The sequence below is a fragment of the Oncorhynchus masou genome, chromosome 13, assembly GCF_036934945.1.
Source record: "Oncorhynchus masou masou isolate Uvic2021 chromosome 13, UVic_Omas_1.1, whole genome shotgun sequence".
Lineage (NCBI taxonomy): Eukaryota > Metazoa > Chordata > Actinopteri > Salmoniformes > Salmonidae > Oncorhynchus > Oncorhynchus masou.
Window position 1 is genome coordinate 30,564,295 of NC_088224.1, and position 8,604 is coordinate 30,572,898.

The window sequence follows — 8,604 nt, forward strand, 5'->3', positions numbered from 1 at the left end:
GAATGAAATGAACAAAGAGAGAGAAGGAAACGTACAGAAAGAGAGAGAGCATGAAACGAACAGAGAGAGAGAATGAAACGAACAGAAAGAGAGAGAGAATGAAACGAACAGAGAGAGAAGGAAACGAACAGAGAGAGAGAAGGAAATGAACAGAGAGAGAGAATGAAACGAACAGAAAGAGAGAGAGAGCATGAAACGAACAGAGAGAGAATGAAACAAACAGAAAGAGAGAGAGAGAATGAAACGAACAGAGAGAGAGAATGAAACGAACAAAGAGAGAGAAGGAAACGAACAGAGAGAGAGAAGGAAACGAACAGAAAGAGAGAGAGAATGAAATGAACAGAAAGAGAGAGAGAGAATGAAGCGATCAGAGAGAGAGAATGAAATGAACAGAGAGAGAGAAGGAAACGAACAGAGAGAGAGAATGAAACAGAGAGAGAGAATGAAACGAACAGAAAGAGAGAGAGAGCATGAAACGAACAGAGAGAGAGAGAATGAAACGTACAGGAAAGAAAGAGAGAGAAGGAAACGAACAGAGAGAGAGAATGACACGAACAGAGAGAGCGAGAATGAAACGAACAGAAAGAGAGAGAGAGAATGAAGCGATCAGAGAGAGAGAATGAAACGAACAGAGAGAGAGAAGGAAACGAACAGAGAGAGAGAGAAAGAATGAAACGAACAGAGAGAGAGAATGAAATGAACAGAAAGAGAGAAAGAATGAAACTAACAGAAAGAGAGAATGAAACGAACAGAGAGAGAGAGAATGAAACGAACAGAGAGAGAGAGAATGAAACGAACAGAAAGAGAGAGAATGAAACGAACAGAGAGAGAGAATGAAACGTACAGAAAGAGAGAATGAAATGAACAAAGAGAGAGAAGGAAACAAACAGAGAGAGAGAATGAAACAAACAGAAAGAGTGAGAGCATGAAACAAACAGAGAGAGAGAATGAAACGAACAGAAAGAGAGAGAGAATGAAACGAACAGAGAGAGAAGGAAACGAACAGAGAGAGAGAGAATGAAACGAACAGAGAGAGAGAATGAAACATACAGAAAGAGAGAGAATGAAATGAACAAAGAGAGAGAAGGAAACGTACAGAAAGAGAGAGAGCATGAAACGAACAGAGAGAGAGAATGAAACGAACAGAAAGAGAGAGAGAGAATGAAACGAACAGAGAGAGAAGGAAACGAACAGAGAGAGAGAAGGAAATGAACAGAGAGAGAGAATGAAACGAACAGAAAGAGAGAGAGAGCATGAAACGAACAGAGAGAGAATGAAACAAACAGAAAGAGAGAGAGAGAATGAAACGAACAGAGAGAGAGAATGAAACGAACAGAGAGAGAGAAGGAAACGAACAGAGAGAGAGAAGGAAACGAACAGAAAGAGAGAGAGAATGAAATGAACAGAAAGAGAGAGAGAGAATGAAGCGATCAGAGAGAGAGAATGAAATGAACAGAGAGAGAGAAGGAAACGAACAGAGAGAGAGAATGAAACAGAGAGAGAGAATGAAACGAACAGAAAGAGAGAGAGAGCATGAAACGAACAGAGAGAGAGAGAATGAAACGTACAGGAAAGAAAGAGAGAGAAGGAAACGAACAGAGAGAGAGAATGACACGAACAGAGAGAGCGAGAATGAAACGAACAGAAAGAGAGTGAGAGAATGAAGCGATCAGAGAGAGAGAATGAAACGAACAGAGAGAGAGAAGGAAACGAACAGAGAGAGAGAAGGAAATGAACAGAGAGAGAATGAAACGAACAGAAAGAGAGAGAAAGAATGAAACGAACAGAGAGAGAGAAGGAAACGAACAGAGAGAGAAGGAAACGAACAGAAAGAGAGAGAAAGAATGAAACGAACAGAGAGAGAGAAGGAAATGAACAGAAAGAGAGAGAGAGAATGAAATGAACAGAAAGAGAGAGAATGAAACAAACAAAGAGAGAGAAGGACACGAACAGAGAGAGCGAGAATGAAACGAACAGAAAGAACAGAGAGAGAATGAAACGAACAGAGAGAGAATACAGATCTTAGAATCAACTATTAAAGACTACCAGAACCCACTGGATTCTCCAATTACATTGAATGAGTTACAGGACAAAATAAAAACCCTCCAACCCAAAAAGGCCTGTGGTGTTGATGGTATCCTCAATGAAATGATCAAATATACAGACAACAAATTCCAATTGGCTATACTAAAACTCTTTAACATCATCCTTAGCTCTGGCATCTTCCCCAATATTTGGAACCAAGGACTGATCACCCCAATCCACAAAAATGGAGACAAATTTGACCCCAATAACTACCGTGGAATATGCGTCAACAGTAACCTTGGGAAAATCCTCTGCATTATCATTAACAGCAGACTCGTGCACTTCCTCAGTGAAAACAATGTACTGAGCAAATGTCAAATTGGCTTTTTACCAAATTACCGTACAACAGACCATGTATTCACCCTGCACACCCTAATTGACAACCAAACAAACCAAAACAAAGGCAAAGTCTTCTCATGCTTTGTTGATTTCAAAAAGCCTTCGACTCAATTTGGCATGAGGGTCTGCTATACAAACTGATGGAAAGTGGTGTTGGGGGTAAAACATACGACATCATAAAATCCATGTACACAAACAACAAGTGTGCGGTTAAAATTGGCAAAAAAACACACAAATTTCTTCACACAGGGTCGTGGGGTTAGACAGGGATGCAGCTTAAGCCCCACCCTCTTCAACATATATATCAACGAACTGGCGCGGGCACTAGAAAAGTCTGCAGCACCCGGCCTCACCCTACTAGAATCTGAAGTCAAATGTTTGCTGTTTGCTGATGATCTGGTGCTTCTGTCACCAACCAAGGAGGGCCTACAGCAGCACCTAGATCTTATGCACAGATTCTGTCAGACCTGGGCCCTGACAGTAAATCTCAGTAAGACCAAAATAATGGTGTTCCAAAAAAGGTCCAGTCACCAGGACCACAAATACAAATTCCATCTCGACACTGTTGCCCTAGAGCACACAAAAAACTATACATACTTTGGCCTAAACATCAGCGCCACAGGTAACTTCCACAAAGCTGTGAACGATCTGAGAGACAAGGCAAGAAGGGCATTCTATGCCATCAAAAGGAACATAAATTTCAACATACCAATTAGGATTTGGCTAAAAATACTTGAATCAGTCATAGAGCCCATTGCCCTTTATGGTTGTGAGGTCTGGGGTCCGCTCACCAACCAAGACTTTACAAAATGGGACAAACACCAAATTGAGACTCTGCACGCAGAATTCTGCAAAAATATCCTCCGTGTACAACGTAGAACACCAAATAATGCATGCAGAGCAGAATTAGGCTGATACCCACTAATTATCAAAATCCAGAAAAGAGCTGTTAAATTCTATAACCACCTAAAAGGAAGCGATTCCCAAACCTTCCACAACAAAGCCATCACCTACAGAGAGATTAACCTGGAGAAGAGTCCCCTAAGCAAGCTGGTCCTGGGGCTCTGTTCACAAACACACCCTACAGAGCCCCATGACAGCAGCACAATTAGACCCAACCAAATCACGAGAAAACAAAAAGATAATTACTTGACACATTGGAAAGAATTAACAAAAAAACAGAGCAAACTAGAATGCTATTTGGCCCTACACAGAGAGTACACAGCGGCAGAATACCTGACCACTGTGACTGACCCAAAATTAAGGAAAGCTTTGACTATGTACAGACTCAGCGAGCATAGCCTTGCTATTGAGAAAGGCCGCCGTAGGCAGACATGGCTCTCAAGAGAAGACAGGCTATGTGCTCACTGCCCACAAAATGAGGTGGAAACTGAGCTGCACTTCCTAACCTCCTGCCCAATGTATGACCATATTAGAGAGACATATTTCCCTCAGATTACACAGATCCACAAAGAATTCGAAAACAAATCCAATTTTGAAAAACTCCCATATCTACTGGGTGAAATTCCACAGTGTGCCATCAGAGCAGCAAGATTTGTGACCTGTTGCCACGAGAAAAGGGCAACCACTGAGGAACAAACACCATTGTAAATACAACCCATATCTATGCTTATTTATTTTATCTTGTGTCCTTTACCATTTGTACCTTGTAAAAACACTGTATATATATATATATATAATATGACATTTGTAATGTCTTTATTGTTTTCAAACTTCTGTATGTGTGATGTCTACTGTTAATTTTTTATTGTTTACCTTACTTGCTTTGGCAATGTTAACATATGTTTCCCATGCCAATAAAGCCCCTTGAATTGAATTGAATTGAATTGAATTAAACGAACAGAGAGAGAGAAGGAAATGAACAGAGAGAGAGAATGAAACAGAGAGAGAGAATGAAACGAACACAAAGAGAGAGAGAGCATGAAACGAACAGAGAGAGAGAGAGAATGAAACGTACAGGAAAGAGAGAGAGAGAATGAAATGAACAGAGAGAGAGAATGACACGAACAGAGAGAGCGAGAATGAAACGAACAGAAAGAGAGAGAGAGAATGAAGTGATCAGAGAGAGAGAATGAAATGAACAGAGAGAGAGAAGGAAACGAACAGAGAGAGAGAATGAAACAGAGAGAGAATGAAACGAACAGAAAGAGACAGAGAGCATGAAACTAACAGAGAGAGAGAGAGAGAATGAAACGAACAGAGAGAGAGAATGACACAAACAGAGAGAGCGAGAATGAAACGAACAGAAAGAAACTAACAGAAAGAGAGAGAATGAATGAAACGAACAGAGAGAATGAAACAAATAGAGAGAGAGAAGGAAACGAACAGAAAGAACAGAGAGAGAAGGAAACGAACAGAGAGAGAGAATGAAACGAACAGAGAGAGAGAAGGAAACGTACAGAAAGAGAGAGAATGAAATGAACAAAGAGAGAGAAGGAAACAAACAGAGAGAGAGAATGAAACAAACAGAAAGAGAGAGAGCATGACACGAACAGAGAGAGAATGAAACGAACAGAAAGAGAGAATGAAACAAACAGAAAGAGAGAGAGAATGAAACGAACAGAGAGAGAGAATGAAACGAAAAGAAAGAGAGAGAGAATGAAACGAACAGAGAGAGAGAATGACACAAACAGAAAGAGAGAGAATGAAACGAACAGAGAGAGAGAATTAAACAAACAGAGAGAGAGAAGGAAACGAACAGAGAGAGAGAAGGAAACGAACACAGAGAGAGAAGGAAACGAACAGAGAGAGAGAATGAAACAAACAGAAAGAGAGAGAGCATGAAACGAACAGAGAGAGAATGAAACAAACAGAAAGAGGGAGAGAATGAAACGAACAGAGAGAATGAAACAAACAGAAAGAGAGAGAGAATGAAACGAACAGAGAGAGAGAATGAAACAAACAGAAAGAGAGAGAATGAAACGAACAGAGAGAGAGAATTAAACAAACAGAGAGAGAGAAGGAAACGAACACAGAGAGAGAAGGAAACGAACAGAGAGAGAGAGAATGAAACGAACAGAGAGAGAGAAGGAAACGAACAGAGAGAGAGAATGAAACGAACAGAGAGAGAGAGAATGAAACGAACAGAAAGAGAGAGAAAGAATGAAACGAACAGAGAGAGAGAAGGAAACGAACAGAGAGAGAAGGAAATTAACAGAAAGAGAGAGAAAGAATGAAACGAACAGAGAGAGAAGGAAACGAACAGAAAGATAGAGAGAGAATGAAATTAACAAAGCGAGAGAAGGAAACAAACAGAGAGAGAGAATGAAACAAACAGGAAGAGATAGAATGAAATGAACAAACAGAGAGGGAGAATGAAACAAACAGAAAGAGAGAGAATGAAATGAACAAACAGAGAGAGAGAATGAAACGAACAGAAAAGAGAGAATGAAATGAACAAACAGAGAGACAATGAAATGAACAAATAGAGAGAGAGAATGAAACGTAGAAAAAGAGAGAGAATGAAACGAACAGAGAGAGAGAATGATACAAACAGAAAGAGAGAGAATTAAATGAACAGAGAGAGAGAGAGCATGAAACGAACAGAGAGAGAGAGAATGAAACGAACAGAAAGTGAGAGAGAGAATGAAACGAACAGAGAGAGAAGGAAACGAACAGAGAGAGAGAATGAAACGAACAGAGAGAGAAGAAACGTACAGAAAGAGAGAGAATGAAATGAACAAAGAGAGAGAAGGAAACAAACAGAGAGAGAGAATGAAACAAACAGAAAGAGAGAGAGCATGAAACGAACAGAGAGAGAGAATGAAACGAACAGAGAGAGAAGGAAACGAACAGAGAGAGAGAATGAAACGAACAGAGAGAGAGAAGGAAACAAACAGAGAGAGAGAATGAAACAGAGAGAGAATGAAACAAACAGAAAGAGAGAGAGAATGAAACGAACAGAGAGAGAGAATGAAATGAACAGAAAGAGAGAGAGAATGAAACAAACAGAGAGAGAATGAAACAAACAGAAAGAGAGAGAATGAAACGAACAGAGAGAGAGAATTAAACAAACAGAGAGAGAGAGAAGGAAACGAACACAGAGAGAGAAGGAAACTAACAGAGAGAGAGAGAATGAAACGAACAGAGAGAGAGGAAACAAACAGAGAGAGAGAATGAAACGAACAGAGAGAGAGAGAATGAAACGAACAGAAAGAGAGAGAAAGAATGAAACGAACAGAGAGAATGAAACAAATAGAGAGAGAGAAGGAAACGAACAGAAAGAACAGAGAGAGAAGGAAACGAACAGAGAGAGAGAATGAAACGAACAGAGAGAGAGAAGGAAACGTACAGAAAGAGAGAGAATGAAATGAACAAAGAGAGAGAAGGAAACAAACAGAGAGAGAGAATGAAACAAACAGAAAGAGAGAGAGCATGACACGAACAGAGAGAGAATGAAACGAACAGAAAGAGAGAATGAAACAAACAGAAAGAGAGAGAGAATGAAACGAACAGAGAGAGAGAATGAAACGAAAAGAAAGAGAGAGAGAATGAAACGAACAGAGAGAGAGAATGACACAAACAGAAAGAGAGAGAATGAAACGAACAGAGAGAGAGAATTAAACAAACAGAGAGAGAGAAGGAAACGAACAGAGAGAGAGAAGGAAACGAACACAGAGAGAGAAGGAAACGAACAGAGAGAGAGAATGAAACAAACAGAAAGAGAGAGAGCATGAAACGAACAGAGAGAGAATGAAACAAACAGAAAGAGGGAGAGAATGAAACGAACAGAGAGAATGAAACAAACAGAAAGAGAGAGAGAATGAAACGAACAGAGAGAGAGAATGAAACAAACAGAAAGAGAGAGAATGAAACGAACAGAGAGAGAGAATTAAACAAACAGAGAGAGAGAAGGAAACGAACACAGAGAGAGAAGGAAACGAACAGAGAGAGAGAGAATGAAACGAACAGAGAGAGAGAAGGAAACGAACAGAGAGAGAGAATGAAACGAACAGAGAGAGAGAGAATGAAACGAACAGAAAGAGAGAGAAAGAATGAAACGAACAGAGAGAGAGAAGGAAACGAACAGAGAGAGAAGGAAATTAACAGAAAGAGAGAGAAAGAATGAAACGAACAGAGAGAGAAGGAAACGAACAGAAAGATAGAGAGAGAATGAAATTAACAAAGCGAGAGAAGGAAACAAACAGAGAGAGAGAATGAAACAAACAGGAAGAGATAGAATGAAATGAACAAACAGAGAGGGAGAATGAAACAAACAGAAAGAGAGAGAATGAAATGAACAAACAGAGAGAGAGAATGAAACGAACAGAAAGAGAGAGAATGAAATGAACAAACAGAGAGACAATGAAATGAACAAATAGAGAGAGAGAATGAAACGTAGAAAAAGAGAGAGAATGAAACGAACAGAGAGAGAGAATGATACAAACAGAAAGAGAGAGAATTAAATGAACAGAGAGAGAGAGAGCATGAAACGAACAGAGAGAGAGAGAATGAAACGAACAGAAAGTGAGAGAGAGAATGAAACGAACAGAGAGAGAAGGAAACGAACAGAGAGAGAGAATGAAACGAACAGAGAGAGAAGGAAACGTACAGAAAGAGAGAGAATGAAATGAACAAAGAGAGAGAAGGAAACAAACAGAGAGAGAGAATGAAACAAACAGAAAGAGAGAGAGCATGAAACGAACAGAGAGAGAGAATGAAACGAACAGAGAGAGAAGGAAACGAACAGAGAGAGAGAATGAAACGAACAGAGAGAGAGAAGGAAACAAACAGAGAGAGAGAATGAAACAGAGAGAGAATGAAACAAACAGAAAGAGAGAGAGAATGAAACGAACAGAGAGAGAGAATGAAATGAACAGAAAGAGAGAGAGAATGAAACAAACAGAGAGAGAATGAAACAAACAGAAAGAGAGAGAATGAAACGAACAGAGAGAGAGAATTAAACAAACAGAGAGAGAGAGAAGGAAACGAACACAGAGAGAGAAGGAAACTAACAGAGAGAGAGAGAATGAAACGAACAGAGAGAGAGAAGGAAACAAACAGAGAGAGAGAATGAAACGAACAGAGAGAGAGAGAATGAAACGAACAGAAAGAGAGAGAAAGAATGAAACGAACAGAGAGAGAGAGAGAATGAAACGTACAGGAAAGAAAGAGAGAGAAGGAAACGAACAGAGAGAGAGAATGACACTAACAGAGAAT